The sequence below is a fragment of the Saccopteryx bilineata genome, chromosome 4 (assembly GCF_036850765.1).
Source record: "Saccopteryx bilineata isolate mSacBil1 chromosome 4, mSacBil1_pri_phased_curated, whole genome shotgun sequence".
Taxonomy (NCBI): Eukaryota; Metazoa; Chordata; class Mammalia; order Chiroptera; family Emballonuridae; genus Saccopteryx; species Saccopteryx bilineata.
In genome coordinates, this window is record NC_089493.1 from 108,685,590 (window position 1) to 108,708,871 (window position 23,282).

Sequence of the window (23,282 nt, forward strand, 5' to 3'; positions counted from 1 at the left end):
TCATCCCTGGTCAGCGCACATATAAGAATCAACCAATGAGGCCCTGGATAGCTAGCTCAATCGGTTAGACAGAGAGTGGTCCCAAAACACCAAAGTTGCAGGTGGGACCCCAGTCAGGGGGGAAGTGACCAATGAACAGAGAATTGAGTGGAACAAATGAATGCTTCTCTCTCTCTCCCCTTTCTCTCTTTGTCTCTGTAAATTCAATCAATAAACTTTTTTTTTTTTTTTTTTTGTATTTTTCTGAAGCTGGAAACGGAGAGAGACAGTCAGACAGACTCCCGCATGCGCCCGACCGGGATCCACCCGGCACGCCCACCAGGGGCGACGCTCTGCCCACCAGGGGGCGATGCTCTGCCCCTCCGGGGCGTCACTCTGCCGCGACCAGAGCCACTCTAGCGCCTGGGGTAGAGGCCAAGGAGCCATCCCCAGCACCTGGGCCATCTTTGCTCCAATGGAGCCTTGGCTGTGGGAGGGGAAGAGAGAGACAGAGAGGAAGGAGGGGGTGGGGTTGGAGAAGCAAATGGGCGCTTCTCCTGTGTGCCCTGGCCGGGAATCGAACCCGGGTCCTCCGCACTCCAGGCTGACGCTCTACCGCTGAGCCAACCGGCCAGGGACTCAATAAACTTTAAAAAAAGGATCAACCAATGAATGCATAAATAAATGAAACATCAATGTTTTTCTCTCCCCCTTCTCCTCTTCTAAAATCAATAAATTTAAAAAATAAATGGAAGATTTCAGAATAAAGTTAAATAGTAACAATGTATAGATAGCACTTTAAACTCTCTTTTGTATATTATCTTTCCTATGAATACTTGTAATAATTTCTTAGTGATAGCTCATCTATGGAATTTTCCAAATCTGTTTTCCTTTTGTTCTACTCTCTCAAAGGAGGAGATAGATGTCCTTTCTTTTCTATTCTATTGGGGATCTTGGATTCTCTACATTCTTCTTGACAGAAATAATTTATATTTAAAGTGTTATCATTTTTTGTTTTCTCTAGGACTAGTCTATATCTTTTTTCATATAGAAACTGTCTACCTTAGTATTCCCAAAACCTAGCATAGTGCTGAGCACATACGTACTCAAGTATGTTTTATTACTAATAAAATAAATTAATTTTATTGTATCCATTTTGTAGCGTGGAAATTTTTACCTTGGAAAAGCTGACAGGTAAAATAGCACTGCTTCATCTTGACTAAAATCAAAACACAAACCCGGTTCCAACCTGTAATGCCACTTGTGTGACTTTTCACAGAATTATGGAAAAATAACAACACAAACTGAATGTTTCCTATATGCTAGACATTCTTCTAAGTGTTTTACAGAAATCTGTGTTACAGACGAAGAAACAGGCACAGAGTTTAAATAATATAACAAATAAGAAGCAGAGTCAGGGATTTAAACCACACACAGCCTGGATCTAGTGCCTACTTACCTATGATTTTTGGTTTCCAGAAATAAACCTGAAAGAAAAATAGTATCTACTATCTGTCTTTAACAACAACTAATTAAACATATTTTACAAACTATCAAAATAAAAACACTGCAACTAAGATAAACAGGAAAAGTATTGTTTTTTCCACAGAGTAGTTTAAAGTAACAAAGAACTACAGAATGAAATAGGCTGTTATTTTTTTATCTTTAAATTTCCTAAAAGTAATGTTTCAAACATAACTAATGTCCTGAGGAAAATAAAATATTCAGAATAACAAAGCAAAACAAAAAATCAAAGCAGAACAAAAGCAAACATGAGTCAATTCAAAATTTTGCAAAGTAATTTAGGAGCCAAAATAATCTTTCAATTTCCTTCCCATACAGCATGTTCACAAAGCCTGGAAACTACATACGGTACATGCTAATAGAAAATACTGCATCAAAGTCAGGCTTAGTATTTTACTCAATAGCTATATGCAATGAACTAGTTAGTGGATAAAAATTCTTATAAAACACTTTGACCAATTCATAAAATTTATCCAATAGGGGAAGAAACAATAAAAATATGAATATATGAGGACTGTACTTATTTAAAAAACAACTCTCTATAAAACATTAACACAGAAAAATGGAAAAGAAAATAAATCCAGAAAAATTACCAAATTTAAAATCCCAACACTAAGTCTTAGCCTGTCCTAAACAGTTCCTTGTAACTCAACTATTTTCTCTTTCTGTGAATGCTTCCATTAATTTTGGTCAATATGTTCCTGATTATGTCACCTTAGCTGGTATTACTCTCTTAAAGATACTAGTTGCTCTTGGGGAACAGAAAGCATGTCTTGGGATCTTTAATCTCTCAAAATTTTAATTTAGGAGGACTGTTTTGCCTAGTGATAAACTGACGGTTGGCACTTAAAAAAAGTGAGATTTCAAACTTTCTCCCTATTTTCAGAAATGGTTGTTTGCTTTGCACTACTTGAAAAAGTATTTCCTTTATAAAAATTCAAATAAATATTTGAACCACAGATTATGATCGAAGTTTCTAAGATTTAAAGAACTGATTCAGGTTTAGGACTGTGTAGTAGGTCTTTGGGATTTAAGTACTAAAATAGTAATAGATTTCATTTAGTTTCCATAAATAAAATTTCATGACTCTTTAGGATAGTGTTATGAATAAGCTTTGAGAACCTAATCATACCATATTTTCTACTACATATTTTTAATTCAAACCTCAAAAAAACCAGTTTTCCTGACTTTAAATTTGAAATTAAGTACTTTCCAATAAAAGTTATCCCATAACCCAGGCTGGCAGACCAAAAATTAAAAAAATTTTCAATGTCATCATTCTTGTAGCTCATCTGTTAACAACAACAACAAAAGAATCACCACTTAGAACTTTTTTCTCAAGATCAAGTCAGAGTAATGGCAGCGTGAGTGAGAAATACCCTTGATCTCTTCCCTTGAAATTTCAACAAATGAACAGCTACAATGCGGCTAAGCAACCCCAGCTGCGCTCACAAGCTTGCCTGAAAGATCTGTGCGTGGAATGGGACTAAGGGTGGGAAAGGTTGAGAAGGTAGAGGAAGATAAGAAGTACTTGTGATCGGCTCTGGAGAGGAGAGAAATCCGCACTGTCTGCGCTGTTGTCTGCCAGGGCTCTGGAGAGAAGCCTGGAGTGACTGGGTCTCCTTCTACTGGGAAGAGCAGTAAGACTGAGGGGCAATGAGGGAGATACTAAAACAAAGAGGTAGCAGAACAAAGAGTCATGGCTAGTGTTCTCATGGTCTGCTGGCAGCCCACACTCAGCGTAGACAGAAAAAAACAAATTACAGCCTCCCAGCCTCCCAGATCCTGCCTCCTTCATCTTGCAGGTACTGAGAAAGGCAGAGGCATAACCCACAGCTATTTCTCCAGAGCCACTCTCTTCCATGTAGAACAGAGGTGTTCTGTGTCTGGTACCCTGGTCTGTTGAAATATGAGGAGGAGCTCCTGGAAGCCTGAGATGCCAATACTAAAGTTGTAAAGGTCTCACAACATGCCTCACCTACTATCACACCTGCAGCCCCACCTCCATTACTGCTACAGCAACATCTCAGCAGAGGTCAGCCCAGGAATCTCACAGAGCTAAAACTTAAAATACAATGCCCCTTACTGGAATAAGACAGAGAAATCTCTCAAATCTGAAATTTCTTCTCTTTTTCTTTTGAATTTCATTTTAATTTTTCTATTTTATCTTAATTTTGTGGGTGTCATATTTTTTTTTGTTTTTACTTTGTTTTATGATTTTTCTTTTATTTTCATTATTTTCAAATTTTTTTACTTTTTATTGTATTTTTTACTTTTAGATGTTTTTTGTTAGATTTCCTAAGAATGCCCCACTCTCAAATGCCACCAAGGATGAAGAAAACGAATGCCATGAGTACACAAGAAAGAGATGTGGTTCAGAAAGAAAAGGAAGTATCTCCAGAAAGCAATCTCAATCACATGGAAACTCTGGAGTTAAACAACAGAGAATTTGAAATTGAAGTTATGAAAATATTCAATGAGATGCGAGAAAAAAATGATAGGCTATTTATTTATAAGTGAGAAAAAGAGCAATAGACAGACAGACTCCCGCATGTGCCCCAACCAGGATCTACGTGGCAACTCCTGTCTGGGGCTATCCTCAGCACCTGAGGCCAACAGTAGGACCAACCGAACTATCCTCAGCTCCCAGGATTGACACTTGAATCAAGTGAGCCACTGGCTGTGAAACGGGGAGGGGGAGAGAAGAGGGACAAGGAGGGAAAGACAAGCACATGGTCACTTCTCATGTGTGCCCTGGTCTGGGATTGAACCTGGGATGTCTGTACTCTGGGCCAGAGACTGAGCCAACCAGCCAGGATCTCAATCTAAGATTCTATACTCAGATAAACTACCATTCAATAACAAACACAAAATGAAACCAAGGCATTTCTAACAAACTTAGGAATTTTTTTTTTTTTTTTTTTTTTTTTTTTTTGACACACAATGTATTTTATTATTATGTTTTCTCCGTGGGAATGAAAGACTGAGGGCAGGAACTCCTGCCTGTGCTGCCAGGTACCTAGAACTGTGCCCCTGCACGGCAGGTCCTCAATAAATATTTTTGTTGCAGATCGGATGGGCATGAGGAGTCTGATATTTGGGGGTTCTGCACAGGAAATAGGGGGCTACAAAGGGACCCTGCTTCTTGCAACCTCCCATTTTCACCTTTCAGTGTGGAAAGTGGGTGGGGCTGGATTCAGTGGGGGTCACGGGTACAGAGGTGCCCAAAGCAGCCTCTGGGAAGGCATGGGGGAGCTGGATTCCTGACTACCGCCTCCTGGCCCGGCCTGGGCTGGGCCCAGGACCTGGAGACAAACATACACATTTGAGGAAGTCACCCTCAGTTATCAGTTCCCTGAGGAACCGGAGTTTCCTCTCCTTGGGTGAAGGCACTTGGAGAAGGAGGGGAAGCAGAGAGGAGGGAGCTGAACCTCCTTTGCTGCCCCAGGCGCTCATCTCTGCCAGGTCCCAGGCTCCCTCTGGGCCTCTGTCTCACCGAGACCTGCCCAGGAGCCCTCAAAGGCTCAGAGCCCCCCTGGAGTGGGGACCCTGTTTTGGAGGCAGAGTGGAGTGCAGAGTCCAGCGGAGCTGTGTGACCAGTGGCTGGAGAAGTGCTGTGCCGCTGGTGGCAGGAGGCCTCCGGGCTGTCCTGAGCTCAGACCTGGGCCGCCTGTCGCTGGGGTGGCTGCTTCTGCAGCAGGGCCAGCGTATCCCGCTTCTCGATGGAGCGCAGCTGCTTCTTCTTCGCCCGCTTGAGCCTGGCGGGGTTTCGGATCACTTGGACTATCTCTGCCCTGCGCTCATTCTCCAGGCGGCGTTTCAGGTTCTCAGCTCGGCGCTGCTGCTTCTCCTGCCGGCGCCTCTCCTTCTCCTCCTCCAGGTGTCGGGCAAAGTCCTTGGCCAGCTTCCTCTCCTCCCGTTCCTTCATCTTCCGCTGCCAGGATGTGCGCAGGGGCTTGTCCTGAACCATTTGGGAGAACCTCTTCTTGGAACGGTCTTTCCACACCCGCCCCGATTTGGGCTTTCCCTTCGGGATGACAGGAACCTCCACCTCCTTCTTCAACTTCATGGGCATTGGGGCCTGGACTGACGGTCCCTTTCGCTTCTTTGGCCAGAGGTCGTCTCTCCCTGGCTCCCCGGCTGGAGGGGGCTTGCTCGGCTCGTGCTGACCCCGGGGCGAGCCAGGCGACTGGGGTGTCAGCTCCTGTTGTGGGGCCGAGGGCTCCTGACCTGGCGCCTGCTGGCCGGGGTAAGGCTCTGGTGATCCTGGGTCCGGCTGCAGCTGATGTCGGAGGGACCCCCGGGCCAGCTCCTTACTCTGGGCCAACTCCTTGTCCAGTTTTTCTTGGCTCTGGAAGAACTTTGGTGACTCCCCACTTGGCTTTGGCTGACGTCGGGGGGACCCAGGGCTTGACTCTGGCTGTCTTCGGGGAGACTGCGGGCCTGGATATTGCTGATCCTGGCGGGACCCTGGGTCCGGCTCCGGCTCCTTTCGGGGTGACCCCGGTCCTGTCCCCGGCCGTGGACTGGGTGATCCCGGGCATGTCTCCGGTTGACTTCGGGGGGACTCGAGGCCGGGCTGCCGTACACGCTGAGGAGACCCGGGCTCCCTCGTATTTTCTGGGTTCGATTCAAACTCCACAAGGGCTCGTCTCGCCCGCAAAACTGCGGTGGGGCTCTTGGGAGACTCGGGCCGAAGGCCTTTCAGCCTCCGGCTGCTTCTCGTTGGTGTATCCATGGCCTAGCCTGGAAATTTCCCAAATCCGAGCCCACGTGCAGTCCCTGGGACCGCCGGCGCTGTCCTATCCAAACTTAGGAATTTAACACTCAACAACCTTCACTCAAAAATTTATTTCCTTAAGGAAAGAAACTCACAAGAAAAGCAAGAAGCAAAGAGCAAAGATGAGCAAAGTAACTGGGAAAGATCTACATTCAAGATGGCAGAAGGACAGGTGGAAGCTGCTCCCAGCACCAAAATGAAATTACAACTAGATTATAGGACAATTATCCTGAATAACCAACTGAAGACTAGCTGAAGAAAAGTCTTATAACCAAGCCACACAGAAACTAGCAGGAAGGCCAGGGATGCAAAAAGGGCTGGCCCCACTCCCATAAGTGCGGCTGAGGTATCAAAAGGATATCTGAGCTGTAAGGGGTTTCTCCTAAGAAGCCTGAGTTCTAACCCCAAGCTGGGCCCAGAGTACCACAGTTAGAAGAGGTGCCCACATAACATCGGCCTGTGAAAAGCAGCAGGGCTTCTGTGTGTCAGGGAGAGACAGAATCCACTAGAGACACAGGCACCCTCATAAAGAGCCAACACACAAAATTTCTTGGCAGCCATTCATCCTAGGCTCAGGCGGAGGGAGGCACGAGCAGACTGGAGTTGTGCAAGGAGAGTCTGAGGATTGTGGCTCAGAGGAGTAAGCTGAAGGGACAGTTATCAGGATCCCTGTGCTGAGTCATTCCCCATACTACAGAAACCATCTACTTAGATGGAGTACTCCCATCCAAATGGTATCAGCCTGGGGGAAAGCAAAAGCACCAATCTCTGGACTCAATCTCACCCCACTTTTTGGAGTTTATGCCTACCTGAGTAGTACAGCCAGAGGCTCTTCCAGTAACTAAGCCTAACAGGCAGCCAGTGAGCAAAGAAAAGCAAAGGTGTTTCAGCGGGGGGGGCGGGGGGGGGCGGGGGGGGCCGAGGGGCTCTCCCTTCTGGCCAAGCGCATCGCAACCCGCTCCAGGGACAGTGCCAGGTGGGAAGTTTGACTGGGCGGTACACCTGTCAAATGGTAATGCAGGTGTCCTAAGGCGAGCTCAGGGAGGACAGAAACCTCCCGTGGAGCAGAAGGGCAAAAGCTCGCTTGATCTTGATTTTCAGACAGACCGTGAAAGCGGGGCCTCACGATCCTTCTGACCTTTTGGGTTTTAAGCAGGAGGTGTCAGAAAAGTTACCACAGGGATAACTGGCTTGTGGCGGCCGAGCATTCATAGCGACGTTGCTTTTTGATCCTTCGATGTTGGCTCTTCCTATCATTGTGAAGCAGAATTCATCAAGCGTTGGATTGTTCACCCACTAATAGGGAACGTGAGTTGGGTTTAGACCATCGTGAGACAGGTTAGTGTTATCCTACTGATGATGTGTTGTTGCCATGGTAATCCTGCTCAGTACAAGAGGAACCACAGGTTCAGACATTTGGTGTATGTGCTTGGCTGAGGAGCCAATGGGGCGAAGCTACCATCTGTGGGATTATGACTGAACGCCTCTAAGTCAGAATCCCGCCCTGGCGGAACAATACGGCAGTGCCGCCGGGAGCGCCCTCGCGTGGTGCGGCGTGCCCCTCTGCACATCGGGACCGGGGTCCAGTGCGGAGAGCCCCTCGTCCTGGGAAATGGGGCGCAGCCGGAAAGGGGGCCGCCCCCTCGCCCGTCACGCAACGCACATTCGTGGGGAACCTGGTGCTAAACCATTCGTAGACGACCTGCTTCTGGGTCGGGGTTTCATACGTAGCAGAGCAGCTCCCTCACTGCGATCTATTGAAAGTCAGCCCTTCACACAAGGGTTTGTTTAAATAATTATTTAAAAAAGAAAGGCAAAGGTAGATCGTGGGGTGACTTTTGCTGACATGCTCGAGCCCAGTGCTGGTAAACACTGGCCTTGGTGTGCAGCTTGGCCCTTCTTGTGTGCATCCAAGCCAGCAGAGGCAGCCATAAACTGTGGATAGACTGTAGCCCCAGACAGGTAACCAAGGGCCAGTCACAGGCACCAGAGTCCCTACCAAGTGGTCTAGAAACAACATAACCTAGTAGCCAGTTTCAGACATCAGAGCAGGATCCAATAAGCTTCACAAGCAGCATACTGGAAGGGAAATCTTGGCAGGTACCAAATATTGCTGAGGCCAATTCTGCTCGCTGTGGTCAGCAGCACACCTGCACAGGAGCTTACGTACCATGGTTGAGCCTGAGCCTCAAAGTCAGTGAACCTCAGAGTCGATCCTATACACGGGCCAATAGCAATCAAGATTCAATTACAACAGAAGGGCCCACATAACCAATACAAAGGATACTCCTAAAGTACACAGCTCAGGTGATCAAGGAGACTACAACACTGGATACCACAGGACACCTACTAAATAATGCCACACCATGAAGACTGGGAATCATACCATATCCACCTAATTCATAGAAACAAACACAAAAAGGAAGCTAGAATTGGGAGTAAAAACAGACCCCAAATGAAAAAACAGTAGAACTCTCCAGAAAAAGAGCTACAAGAAATGGAGGAAGGCAATTTCTCAGGTACAGAGTTCAAAGTAGTGGATATAAGGATACTCAACAGCATGAAAAAGGACATAGAAACCATGAAAAGGGAATAGACAGAAATGAAGACTACAATATTTGACATCAAGAACACAGTGGAGGTTGTAGCCAGATAGCTTGGTTGGTTAAAGCATCATCCAGAAGCACAGAGATTGTCAGTTTGATCCCTGATCAGGGCACATACAAGAACAGATCAGTGTTCCCATCTCTCTCTCTAAAATCAATAAAAATAAACATTAAAATAAAAGAATATACATTGAAAGGCATAAACAGTTTGGATGAAGAAGAGGACAGAAACAGCAATTTGGAAGACAAGGTAGAAAAAACACCTAATCACAGCACAAGGAAGAAAAAACAAGAAGAGTTTAACGGATCTTTGGAACAACATGAAGTGTAACAACATCACATCATTGAAGTACCAGAAAAAGGAGAGAGCAAGGGATCAAAAACATATTTGAAGAATTAATGACTAAAAACCTACCTAACTTCATGAAGAAAAAAGACATAATCCAGGAAGTGGAGAGTCCCAAACAAGATGGACGCAAAGAGGCCCACTCAAAGACACATCATAATTAAAATGCCAAAGGTTAAAGATCAAAAGAGTATCTAAAAATCAGCAAGAGAAATACAGTTAGTTTCCTGCAAGGGAGCTCCCATAAGACTGTCAGGTGATTCACAATAGAAACATTTCAGGTCAGAAGGGACTGGCATGAAATATTCAAGATGATGAAAAGCAATAAGTGTTATTTATAGTTTAAAAGGCAGATTAGAAGTTAGAACAGGGGGTCCTTGGTTTATGACACAGCTCTATTCCTACAACAGTATGTAACCCAAATTTTGGTGTAGTTGAAACACACCCTAGCCTAACACAAACAGAACACTTGTGGTTTTAACAGTCCAAAATGGTGTAGGTCAGGGGTTGGAAACCTTTTGAGCTGAGAGCACCATAAACACCACATATTTTAAAATGTAATTCCGTGAGAGCCATACAATATTTGTAACACTAAATACAAGTAAATGTGTGCATTTTATGTAAGACCAACACTTTTAAAGTACAATAAGTCTCTGAATTCTCTTTAATAACATAGTTATGCTGTTGCTAACCAATGATGAATAAAGTACTTCTTACCATTAATGTGACTTCTGCTGCTGCATGGTTTTGCTGATGGCTTTGTAGTCTGGTTGATATGTGGTGAGGTTAAGCTTCATGCAGGCGTTGAGACTTCCATCCATTAAACATGATCGTAGGTTGGTATTAACGTTCTTTATATGTGAGAAAGACTGCTCACATGCATACGTAGAGACAAACATTGTCAGTACAGCAATACTCACATACTGCAGTGTGTGGTATCTGACAGGAAGCTCGTTCCAAGTTTTGACAATCAGCTGGTCCGTGGGTTCAAGTTTTTTCATTTCTCCCCACTTGTGTTTGTTTGCTTGCCAACTCTGCTTGCTGTTTTGAAAGTCTTTCCAAATCTTCATTCAGTGATTTTAACTTACTTATCCACATGTCTGAGGCCTTCAGGTCACCAGGTTGTAGCTCAAAATTTCTGACGAAGACACCGGGGATGTAACTCAGGTCAGGTCTGTCCACTGCACATTTGTGTGGATGGGTGATGAACTTAAAAAGACAAGTGCGCTCACGAAATTCTCCAAAGTGCGCTTTGAATGACTGCAGGAGATTAGATGTGAAGACCGCTAGCTGCTGGAGATCAAGATGTTGAGCAGGGTCACTAGCTGTGTATGCATCTTTAAATTCTCTCAGTTTTTCAAAGTGTAGTAAACGACCTGTTTCAAGTCAGTGATGAAGAGTTCCAGCTTGTTTTCAAATGCAAACTGCTTGTTGAAGGGATAAGACTGTATTTCCAATGCCTTGCATTTTCACATTGAGTTGGTTCAGATGTTCAGTCATGTCCACGAGACAGAAGACTTCAGGAGCCACTCAGTGTTAGCTAACTCAGGATGCTCAACGTTTTTCATTTCAAGAGAAGTCTGGATTTCGCTCAGACAAGCCACGAAACGGCTAAGTGCCGGGGTCCAGCCCCGGGGGGGGGAATCCAGGGGTCCCACAGGAGGAGACGGCGTCGGTGAAATAGAGTGAGAGAGCCGAATTCTTTTCTTTCTCTTTATTCTCTGGTTAGCATTTACTGCCAGGCATCTCTCTTCAAATGCTAGTATAGGTCCCTTTTTATACACACACTGAGTTACAATTACATGGTGTTAATTATTGCTTTTGTTTCACTATGTTTACATGTTTTCAGATAACAGTTAATTTATATCTATAAATCACAAACCAGGTAGCAAATCATTCAAAATACAAAATAACTTGAATAGCGATAACAACATCGGTAAAAACTTTTAAAGTATTAGTACTAATAGTTAACTAACTTTACTGCTGTTGTGAGTTAAGGGGCAGAGAGAGATTAGCAGACAAAATCATTAAGGACTAACAATGGACCACCGCTTGCTCAGGTAAATGGCTTTGAGTTTATGCAGTGTCCTACTTTTTCTCACAAGATTCTAAAAGGCTTGCCTATAAAGAAATTGACATAACATTAAGAGTAGCTTTCACCCGAAGATATACAGAGTGCACTTGCAAGATAGCCTAGTAGCAACATAATTTCAGAAGACATTAACTGTTATTACTTCTATGGATTCCCCTACATTCCTCTCATTATAAAAAAATCTTGGAAAGCATATAAATCTCATGAGAACATCTCATTGAGAAAGCCTAGCAATTGCCTTTAGTCAAAAGACAATTCTCTTAGTAAAACATTCTTTTCTTGCCGACTACACTCTCATCCTAGGCCACACAATGGGCCATTCTACTATACCTTACCTAAGATACTATTGTCTAGTCAAGTATTACTTATTTATTATATTTAAACACTAGTTAAGTTCTGACTCTATTCTTCTCAGAGTGTACCACTATCTGCAGATCAAATAAGCAAGAAGAAAGGAATGTTTCTTTACTCTATCACATGAAAAGGCTAGGGAGGAAAATGTTGAATTAAGTGAAGGCCGAAAGGTGCTCTGTGCACAGCCACTGCCTCCTACCCATTCACAAGTCACAATCTATTCTTTCTAACATGATTGAGAAGGAATTCTCCTACAAACTTAACCCTTTACGAGGGATATCATAGCCAGCCTCTTATGTTTATGAGCCCAGTTCAAGGGGCTTACAGGCTTTTCTGTGGAACTCACACCCTCTGTCTCATTTCCAAAGAAATCACTACGAATCTACAGGGAAAGCACGGTACTATTATCCCTGTGCCATAAATAATAGCACACACCCAGAAAAGGGGGGATATAAGGCCAGATTAATTCAAAAAGTCAAAGGGGGAAGTATCATTGTGTCTCTCCTTTGGGTGACTTCGTCAACTCACAGCCATTGGTCTTCTCTTCTGTGACTTTGTCAATCAGCAGTTTTTGATCTTCTTCTGCTGTGACCTTGTCAGCCAGCAGTTGTGGGTCTTCTCCTGCTGTGACCTTGTCAGCCAGCAGTTGTGGGTCTTCTTCTGCTGTGACCTTGTCAGCCAGCAGTTGTTGATCGGCTCCCGACAGCTAAGCACCTTCCCTCTTGACAACCAACGCACATTCTATGCAGAAGCAGACCAAGATAATTATTCCCAACCTCATCCAGCAGTGTTTTAAACTGGCGATCATTTAAAGCTCAGGCAATAATAAGGTTGACCACCCAAATGACCAGCGACATCACCTCACCAAGCTGCTCACCACACATCTGAGCACAAAGCGCCTCCTGATGTAGGATGCAGTGAAAACTTAGGATGGGTCTCTTCATGTTCACGAAGAAGCCCTACAAATCCTCTGTTTTTCCCCACCATGCACGGAGCACCATCAGTACACAATGAAATAAGTTTATCCATCAGTAGATTTTTTTCTTTAGTGAACTCAGTGAAAGACTTGAATAAATCCTCCCCTCTTGTTGTCTCTTTCACAGGCAAAACACAAGACTTTCCTCATGTAGAATGTCACCGACAGCATACCTTGCAATCATGCTGAACTGGGATAAATGGCTTACGTCCGTTGACTCATCCAAAGTGAGAGAAAAGAATGGTGCTGCATTTATGTCCTTCACTTGTGTTGCCTCAATTTGGTTTGCCATCATGATGGTATGATTGTGAACAGTTCTTGCCAACAGAGGCATGTCTTTTATTCATTTGATTATCTTGTCTTTATCCGAAAAGTCATCAAAAAGTTCATTGGCAACATCTATCATGAATGTTTTGGCATACTCCCCATCTGTGAATGGTTTTCTGTTTCTTACAATTGCTAAAGCACAAACAAAGCTAGCTGAATTCCAGTCACCTTGTTGGATCCAAACACAGAGTTGCTTCTGACTAGCTTGCACTCTGCATAGTAGCTCTGACATGCTTTCCTGCTGTCCCCCGCTGGATATTGCGATGCAAATGTAGTATGGCATATGTCGAAGTGCCGCTTTATATTTGACCGTTTCATCGATGCAATTTTATCATTGCATATTAGACACACTGCAGAACCTGCTCTCTCCACAAAGGCGAATTCCTCTGTCCATTCCTGCTAAAAAGTATGATACTCATCTTTTTTTCTTTTAGCCATCTTCTTCATCAAAAGGGTTTCTGCAATTAGCTAGCTGACTACTTGATTAAAAGGAGAGAAGTTTACTTCCTGACCTCGCAATGACCTGTGTACCTTACGCATTATCCAATAAAAATTTGTTGTCCCAGAGGACGGCTGTGATTGGCTCCAGCCACCCGCAACCATGAACATAAGCAGTAGGAAATGAATTGATTGTAATACATGAGAATGTTTTATATTTTTAAAGTTATTACTTCTTTTAGTAAAGATTTGTCTGCGAGCCAGATGCAGCCATCAAAAGAGCCACATCTGGCTCATGAGCCATAGGTTTCCAACCCCTGGGGTAGGTAAACATACTGGGGGATGCCAACTCCTTCACTCTCACATGCCACGTTACTGCATATTCTTCCACCACGTGCAACCAAACTAGTTTGCCCATGTAGTCCATAAGTACGATGCTAATGGTGTAAGCCAAAACACTCATGTCTCAAGTTTTTAAAGTTTTTATGGGAGGGTTGTATACTCGAAACATCATATGTCAAGACTATCGTGACCCAAGGATCCCCTGTAATATAATATCATAAAGTTTGATGGAATAAAGAACTTCAAAAATCTTCTCCTCCATAGAAACCACTAAAAAAAAACCCCACAAAACCAGTAAAAGTAAAATTTTTCAGAAGTCTGGAAATTACCATGTTTCCTCATGCATTAAGACACACCTTATTTAGAAAAATTTGTAGTCTAAAAACTGGGTGTGTCCATATAGTAGTTGTGGCATTTCAAATGCCATAGATAGAACTGAGGGCGAGGCAATATATGACAACAGTGATTCACCATCAGACACAGATGAGGACAAGCTAATGGATGGGAATTTTGACAGTGATACAGAGTTGTATGAATTTTATGATGAATAAAACTTGAGTTCAATAATTTTATGTAATACATTTTTTTCAAAATTAAGATGCGTCTTATAAATGGGAGCATTTTATACATGAGGAAATACTTTGGGTAACCAAAGTTTGTAACAATCAAGAACTTTTATTAAAAAAAAATGGACGAATCTCAATAGAAACAATGAGCTCTGTGGCATTTCAAACTTACAACTCCCACCCCCCACCCCCATCTCCACAGTAGCTTTGAAAACCAACAGCTCACAATCACAATCACTATCAGTCACTGGAGTAGTCAGAACTGGAATGAGACTCTTGAAAGCTTCATTCTAAGAGAACTGTCATTATTTAACTTATCTATCTGCTCCTGAGAAAATTCACTTGCAAAGCTTGTCTTTACTTAACTCAGAGCTCACACAGTCCAACAACTTTTTCCCTGGGAACATTTAGAAAACAGTAGCAATTGTTTAACATCACAGCAACCTAAGGCAGCAATCACTGAGGAGGTAAACAACAAGCTAAGCAAAAACCTTAAAAGGAAAAGCTGGGAATGAGCTATCCATAGGGAACTTCGACAAGCTCAGACATACTAATGAAAATATATGAGGCCGTAAGTATGTGTAGGGCTGCAAGCACACACAGGAAAGACTGGAGATGGAGCTAAGCTTTCACCACTAGCTGACCTTGGGGCTCTACATAAGAGAGATGTGGCTCTTGCCAGGTGGCTCCATGGATGGAGTGTCATCCTGGCTCACGGAGGTTGCGGTTTAGCTACCGGGTCATGACCGGGCACATATAAGAAGCAATCGGTGAGTACACAGCTAAATGAAACAATTAAGTGGAATGAGTTGATGTTTCTCTGTGTCTCCCTCCCCCTGCCCCCCACCCCATCTCTCTCCTCTCCCTTTTTTTTTCTATCGATGGGGAAAAAAAGAAAAATGTGAAAGCAAAGACAGAATTGTAAACTAATTGAACACTGATGATATTACAGTAGGCAGTAAGCTAGTTAGATATGAACAAAGGAGAAGAGAACAAAACTGGCTAAGCCTAAACTTGATTAAATCTAGAAGTTACAGCATCAGAAACCCAAGGATACAGCCACATTGTCCAACAAAGGGACTTAATCCCCAAGCTGGTAAACTCTCCAATCTACTCAAAGAACAATCCATCAGTTTCCACAGATTACAGGGAAGAAAGAACCAGTAAAGGGGAAATTCCTTTGCTGGCCAAGTTGGTAGTAGAAACGAAAATAGCACACAGGGAGGGCCCAGCAGAAGCAAAGAGCCAGGAAAGAAATTGGTTAGTTTGAAAGAAAGCCTAAGATAACATAGAGCTTAACAAAGGCCCAAGGTCGTTCAATTGCTCTTTCATGTGCACACTCTCTCCATAGGAGCTGTGTGGGCTTAGCAGCCACATTAGCACAGGCCCAAGTCAGCACCAATTGTGGCCCAAGTGCAGTCTTGGCAGTGGATGTGCAGATGAAGAAATGAGACAGAGAGAAGTTCTGCATCTCTAGGTCCTGATCCCGCTGGGCCTGATAGGCACCGGTAAGGGCTTATGTGGCCCCAGGGGCTAGAATTCTTCTACAGCAGGATGGAACTGAGCCATGTGGTTGTGGATGAGACACTGGACACCTGCAGGCAGTTCTTTGTTTTGCTCCAATAAACCTTCCCACAATTGCTCAATCCTAATGCTTTTCTTGTGATTCCATGGAAGAACCCATTTTGCACAAGCAACAATGTCCTAATATACACAGAGCCCTTTGGCAAAGACCAGGAGCCTTGTACAAGACTTCCAGCCCTGCCTATAACTGCATGGTGGTACAGTGGATAGTGTCGATCTGGGACGCTGAGGTCCCAGGTTCAAAGTCCCGAGGTCACCAGCTTGAGTATGGGGTCACTGGCTTAAGTAGGGGGTCACTGGTTCAGCTAGAGCCCCCCAGTCAAGATACATTTGAGAAAGCAATCAATGAACAACTAAAGTGTTGCAGCTATGAGTTGATGCTTCTCATCTCTCTCCCATCCTATTTGTCTGTCCCTGTCTGTCCCTCTCTCTCTCTTTCACACACACACACAAAAATTTCCTTTTAAGAAAGTCTCTGTCCAATCATTAGGTGACCATTAAATTAGACAAGTAATATAAATAATTCAGTGGTCACGTAGGAGAAAAGACAGATTCCACAGAGTGAGTTCAAGAAAGTCATTTTAAAAAAAATACAAGCTACAAAAGCAAACAGAAACAGCAGAAACAACAACAACAAATCCTAGAGAGGAAGATGAAACAATTCCTGCCCCATGAACCTATCTGCAAACATGGTTAGATCCAATCCTTCTCTTTTATACTAATAACATGTTTCATATTTGACATAATTCTTTTATCATTCCATCAACTCCTTTACTCCTTAGCAATTGTCCAAAACTTAGCCAAGTGCTCTATACAGTTACTTATTTTTTTCTACATAGTTATAAAATGACTGCTATGATCCATCATTTTCAGATTTTTAAAGAAATAAATGGAAGTACAGATGGATATTTTTTAAAGCGTTTATAAGTTATGTCAGGTTTACAAGAAGTGGCTTATAGTAATAACCAACTTGCCTCTAGAAGCCTCTAAAGACAACTGATGGAACAGGAAGGATGACTGGGAACCTTGAAGCTACTGATTTAAAAGAATTTGAATACTGGCAACAAATTTCTAGTAACACGAACATTCCACTTACTAGCTGTGTTATTGTGATTAAGAGTGAAGAAACAAAATAAAGCCACCATAGCCAAGCTAACAAAATTATGTAAATCAGCTGAAACATCATGAATAATAGATTTTATTCTACTTTAGCCTGAGGACTTAAATTTTTGAACTTTTCAGGTATGTGTCAATGTCTGAAGAAATATATAAATTCTATAGATAACCCTCAGAAGAACTCAAGAAAGAATGTTCAAGAACTGAGGAAAGCCCTGGCCAGGTAGCTCAGCTGGTTAGGGCATCGTCTGGATTTGCCAAGGCTGTGGGTTCAAGCTTTGGCTGCACAGACAGGAATAAACCAAAGGAACTGGCCAGGTGTAAGGCCGGTGGCCACTGCTGTGGCCATGCAGGCTCTCATTGGATTCAGGTAGATGGTAAAGGAACACTGGAGCCAGAAAATAGAAAGCCATTCCATTTATTAGAGTCTCGTAAGGGCAGATGAGCAAACAGGCAGGGAAGACTGATTCCCTTTCTCTCTCTGGACTCACTGGACTCACAGGCCTCCACCAGACTCAGCACTCCCCAGCCAAACAGGCCAGGCTGAAATCTCAGGGTTCCCAAGTCCCTCAGCACTCCCTCTCTCTCTCTGGACTCTCCAGGTAAACAGGCTGGGGGGAAAAAAACCTTCTCCGGCAAACAATAGCTAACAAGGTCCTTCCCAAGCAGGAAGGCAATCCACAATTTGCAATCTGCCGCCCTGCGGGCAAGCACAGCAGCCTTCCACAGACCGCACACACGAGGCTGTCCCACGCCAAGCACCAATTAGGCAAAATACAAGCAAGCAAACCTAACTCACTTGTTTCATACTTGAAATACATTGCTTTGCCCCACACCAAGTAAATATGGAAGTGGCCAGGTAAATTGGTTGGAGTGTCGTACAGATATGCCAAAGTTGTGGGTTGATATCCAGTCATAGCACATAAAAGAATCAACCAATGGCCCTGGCTAGCTAGATAGCTTGGTTGGTTAAAGAACCATCTGAAAAAGCAAAGGTTATCGGTTTCCTTTTTTCTTTTTTCCAAATAAGAGGAGGAGAGATACTTGCATGTGCTTCAACTGGGATCTACCTAGCAACCCCCATCTAGGGTTGATGTTTGAATCAACCAAGCTATCCTTAGCACCTGAGGCTGACGCTCAGCCTTCAGACATCTACAACATTACCATCTTGGACCAATCCAGTGGCTAAAAATGCAGGACTGATTTTTCTCAAGAATGTACTGTGGAAGAAAAAGGGGCCACATACTAAATTCAACAGCACAGGGGAGACCTACATAGCAGGCCTTACAAACTTAAGAGACTGAAAGTATCCACATAAGATGGTCTGAAATTAAAATTTCCTAAAAGCTAGTCGTGGCAGGTAGTCAAGTTCTAGGCCAGTATGTTTCTTGACAAAGGTCACTCTTTACCTTAATTGAGCCTGTCTATAGTCTTTTGCATCTAAGATAACACACCTTTTGAATGTCAGGGTAACTTTCTTTTTCCAGACCCTCATGGCATAATCTCTCACCAGAGCAGGAGACCACAGAACCCCTCACCATTGTTACTGTTATCATGTTTATTGATAACTGTTAACTATCATATACCCAAAAATATAAAAGGAGTATGTGTCTATACCTTTTACTTTATTTTATTTTATTTTTTAGCGAGAAAGAGAAAGAGAGAGAGAGAGGAAGGACAAGAGATGAGAAGCATCAACTCGTAGTTGTGGCACTATAGTTGTTGACTGATTGCTTCTCATATGTGCCTTAACCGGGAGCTCCAGCCAAGCCAGTGACCTTGGATTTCAAGCCAGTGACCTTTGGGCTCAAGCCAGAGACCATGGGAATCATATCTATGATCCCACGCTCAAGCCGGTGACCCCACACTCAAGCTGGCAGCCCTGCGTTCAAGCTGGGGACCTTGGGTTTCAAACCTGGGACCTCAGCATCCCTGGCTGACGCTATATTCACTGCACCCCCTCCCCCGGCCAGGCATATTTCTTTTACTTTTTATCCAATCCCAGAGATTCCCCCACTTTGCTTTTTCCTGCCTCCCTAATCTACCACCAATGGATTTCATGTAACCTTCTTATATCTTTTACTTTTAGTCTAATGCAAATCTGCCCTTTCCTGGAGCTTTTCTCAATCCACTGACATTTTGCTTTATGGCAATTGTAGTCAGTTTGGCTCAAATAAACTCATAAAAATCCTTACAGGTTTGGATGCTTCTTAAAGAGACAGTACTTTTGGTTATTAGAACTCTCAACTTTTCTGGTTTCTTTGCAACTCTGAATGTTACCTGGTAGTGTTTAACAATTTGCAAATGTTAAGATTCTCGAATAAAAACTTTGTCAATTAATTTTACTGATTCCTCCTAATTAATTTATGCTCAGTCAACAAGATATATATATATATTTGCTCTCTGTCCTCATTTCTCGCATAGAACTCCTAAAACCCTTGAAATTTCCTAAGTGTTGAATATATTAAGGGTTTTTGTTATGTTAATAAGCACCAGGAAGCTGGCTGCCAATGCAGTCAACCTTATGATTACAGAGGGCTAGAACTTTCAGTTCCATGCCCCAACTCAGGGGACATGAAGAGGCTAGTGATTGAGTTTAATCACCAGTGGCCAATGATTTGGTCAATCACAATATATTGAAGCCTTCATTAAAACCAAAAGGATAGTTCCTCTGCCCTAATTTTAGACAGCTTCCACATTGGGGAACCAGACCACTTCTGTGTGTCACCATACCAAGCAGGCACCAAAATACACCACAGAAGTACCTTCATTCACTGTTGGTTTGTACCTTTGTAATAAATTGGCAATCTGGTGAGTAAATAGGTTTTCCTGCCTGACCTGTGGTGGCGCAGTGGATAAAGCATCGACCTGGAAATGCTGAGGTCGCCGGTTCGAAACCCTGGGCTTGCCTGGTCAAGGCACATTCGGGAGTTGATGCTTCTTGCTCCTCCGCCTTTTCTCTCTCTCCTCTCTCTCTCTCCCCCTCTCTCTCTCCTTTCTAAAAATGAATAAATTTTAAAAAATAGGTTTTCCTGAGTTCTGTAAGACATTCTAACAAATTAATCAAGGAGGGGCTTGCTGGAGTCTCTCATTTGTAGCAGGTCAGTCAGAAGCAAAGGAAACAACCTGGGATTGCAACTGGTATCTGAAGTGGAAGGCACCGCTGAGGGACTGAGCTGGTTACCTGTGGATTCTGATTTTATCTCCTGGGAGAGAGTGTCAGACTTGAATTAAAATCTTAGACACCCTGCTGGAGTCAGAAAATAGCTTGTTGGTATAGGAAAGCACACATATGCTGAGGAAGCACTCTTTTCACCAGCTTTTTACTTTAGTTTTGGGTGGGAGGGAAAGTGTAATGTTGCTAAGTGACATGATTAAAGGATCTCTTTGTTATTATTTAAAATACCAATAATAAATTTTATTTCATTTCATTCATTCAATTCTCCTTTGTTTTCCTAAAATGTAACTTCTAAATTATTTTTTCTCTAATTTTACCTTTTAAAAAAATATAGTTAAAGAATGAGAATAAAGTACAGAATCTGGCCTGACCTGTGGTGGCGCAGTGGTCGATAGAGCGTCGACCTGGAAATGCTGAGGTCGCCGGTTCAAAACCCTGGGCTTGCCTGGTCAAGGCACATATGGGAGTTGATGCTTCCAGCTCCTCCCCCCTGTCTCTCTCTCTCTCTCTCTCTCTCTCCTCTCTAAAATGAATAAATAAAATAAAAATTAAAAAAAAAAATTTACCTTATAAAAAAAAAAAAAGTACAGAATCTGATCATCAAGAAAATCAGTCAAGGGTTTATACTCAATTTATTTCTTCAGAATAAATTTTTACTGAACAAAAACAAAACCCAAAGTGAGCAGAAGGAAGAAAACAATCAAGATCAGAGCAAAAATAAATTAAATGTCTAAAAAAATAACAAATGACCTGACTTGAGGTGGCAGAGAGGATAAAGCATTGACCTAAAATGCTGAGGTCGCTGGCTGGAAGCACCAAGCTTGCTGGGTTAAGGCACATACAAGAAGAGAGCTGATGCTTCCATACCTCCTTTTCTCCCTCTCTACTCTCTCTAAAATCAATAAATAAAATCTTTAAAAAAAAATACATATGACAAATGACCAGTGAAACCAAAAGCTAGTTCTTTGAAAAGATAAACAAGACTGACAAACATTTAACCAGACTCCCAAAAAAAGGAAAAAGAAAAAAGAGGAAGGAACCAAATAAATAAAATCACAAAAGAAACATTCAAAAAAGAAATAACACCTACCCTTCTCAAACTATTCCAAAAAATTTGAGTAGGGAAGATTCTCAAGTTCATCTTATGAGGCCAGCATTATCCTAATTCCAAAACCAGATGAAGACACGACCAATATCCCTGATACTAGATCCTCAACAAAATATTAACAAGCCAGATCCAGCAATATAGTAAAAAAAATCATATGCAGTGATTAAGTGGGATTTAATCTGGGGATGCAAGGTTAATACAGTATCTGCAAATCAATAAACGTGATACATCACATAAACAAAATGAAAGATAAAACAATATGATCATATCAATAGATGTAGAAAAAGCATTTGATAAAATCCAGTACCGGCCCTGGCCGGTTGGCTCAGCGGTAGAGCGTCGGCCTGGCGTGCGGGGGACCCGGGTTCGATTCCCGGCCAGGGCACATAGGAGAAGCGCCCATTTGCTTCTCCACCCCTCTCCTTCCTCTCTCTCTCTCTTCCCCTACCGCAGCCAAGGCTCCATTGGAGCAAAGATGGCCCGGGTGCTGGGGATGGCTCCTTGGCCTCTGCCCCAGGCGCTAGAGTGGCTCTGGTCGCGGCAGAGCGATGCCCCGGAGGGGCAGAGCATCGCCCCCTGGTGGACAGAGCGTCGCCCACGAGCCGGGTGGATCCCAGTCGGGCGCATGCGGGAGTCTGTCTGACTGTCTCTCCCCGTTTCCAGCTTCAGAAAAAAAAAAAAAAAAAAAATACAGTACCCATTTATGATTACAAAAACAAAACTCTCAGTAAAGTGGTAAAAGAGGCATTACACCTCAATGTAATAAAGGCTACCTATGGCAAACCCACAGCCAACATCATATTCAATGGGCAAAAACTACAAGCGTTTCCCTTAAGATCAGGAACAAGACAGGAACTTCTGCTTTTACAACTTTTATAGAATGTATTCACAACTCTTATACAATATATTACTGGAAGTACTAGCCACAACAATCAGACCAAGACATGTAGATTGGAAAGAAAAAAGTAGCCCTGGCCGGTTGGCTCAGCAGTAGAGTGTTGGCCTGGCATGTGGAAGTCCTGGGTTCGATTTCCAGCCAGGGCACACAGAAGAAGCAACCATCTGCTTCTTCATCCTTCCCTATCTCCTTCCTCTCCATCTCTCTCTTCCCCTCCTGCAGCCAAGGCTCCATTGGAGCAAAGTTGGCCCGGGCGCAGAGGATGGCTCCATGGCCTCCACCTCAGACACTAGAATGGCTCTGGCTGCAATAGAGCAATGCCCCTTCTGGGCGGAGCATCACCCCCTGGTGGGCATGCCGGGTGGATCCTGGTCGGGTGCATGCAGGAGTATGTTTGACTGTATCCCCACTTCTAACTTCGGAAAAAATGCAGGAAAAAAAATATTAAGAAAAAATAAAAAAGTAAAACTGTCATTATTTGCAGATGACATGATACTGTATACATAGAACCCTAAAAATTCAATCACAAAACTACTAGAACAGATCAATAAATTCAGTAAAGTGGCAGGATACAAAATAAATACCCAGAAATCAGCATTTATTTATTCATTACTTACTGATTTTATGGAAAAAAAAGAGAGAGAGCATGAATGCAAGAGAGAAGCATCAATTTCTTATTCCACGTATGCAGGCATTCATTAGTTGCTCCTCCTTTGTTCTCTGACCAGAGAAACTTGCAAACCTGGCATATCAAGACAACACTCCCACCAAACGAGCTACTCGGCCAGGGCCATTGGTTAATTCTTATATGTGCCCTCACTGAGGATCAAACCCACAACTTTGGCATATCAGAATGACACTCAAACTAAGCAAGCTACCTGGCCAGGGCTCAGCTGCATTTTTACACACCAATAATGACCTATTAAAAAAGGGAATCTATGTAAACAATCTCATTCACAGTAACTACAAAAATAATAAAATACCTAGGAATAAATATAACAAAGGATGGCCCTGGCCAGATAGCTTGGTTGATTGGAGCATCATCCCAAAGCTCAGAGGTTGTCGGTT

At 43.1% G+C, this 23,282-nt stretch overlaps 1 protein-coding gene and 1 pseudogene across 5 annotated transcripts in view; both read right to left on the bottom strand.

Annotated features, from left to right (window-relative positions):
• RALGAPA1 (Ral GTPase activating protein catalytic subunit alpha 1) overlaps positions 1-23,282 on the bottom strand; it is a 269,942-nt gene that overhangs the window by 213,387 nt on the left and 33,273 nt on the right. The gene's annotated exons all lie outside the window — the stretch shown is intronic.
• Positions 5,126-6,279, bottom strand: LOC136335060 (coiled-coil domain-containing protein 86 pseudogene; annotated as a pseudogene).